This window comes from Myotis brandtii, unplaced genomic scaffold, assembly GCF_000412655.1.
Source record: "Myotis brandtii unplaced genomic scaffold, ASM41265v1 scaffold1676, whole genome shotgun sequence".
Lineage (NCBI taxonomy): Eukaryota > Metazoa > Chordata > Mammalia > Chiroptera > Vespertilionidae > Myotis > Myotis brandtii.
In genome coordinates, this window is record NW_005356154.1 from 71131 (window position 1) to 71746 (window position 616).

Here is a 616-nt window from a genome sequence, read left to right on the forward strand (position 1 = left end):
ACCTAAAAAACTATCCTATCTAATAAAAGAGAAACATGGTAATTAGCCGTACGGCCACTACCCTTCCCATTGGCTAATCAGGGCGATATGCAAATTAACTGCCAGCCAAGATGGTGGTTAACCACCAACAAAGATGGCGGCTAATTTGCATACATAGGAGCAATGATGGGAGGCAAAAGGGGAAAGGCGGAAGAATGGTGGCAGGCAAGAGCTGTGGCCCCCAGCCAGTGATCGCCATCAGAAAGCCCAGCAGGCCACCCGACACCCCCTGCAGGGGTGCCGGTGATCGCCATGGCGATCGGAGGAAGAGAGAGCCGGGGTGCAGTACCCCCGGGGGCCAGGGGTGCCAGCTGGCCTGTGGCCCCCTGATCTGCGATGGCGAAAGGAGGGGCAGGGCCCCAGGCACAGGGCACTCCGGCACTGGGTGCCACTGTGCCTGCAGTCCCCTGATCTGCGATCTTGAAGGGAGAGGCGGGGCCGCAGGCATGGCTGCACCCGGGGGACCAGGTGCAGCCGTGCCTGAGGCCCAGATATGCGATCACGAAGGGAGGGGCGGGGCCACAGGCACAGCGGCACCCAGGGCATCTGGTGCAGCCGTGCCTGCAGCCCCCGGGTC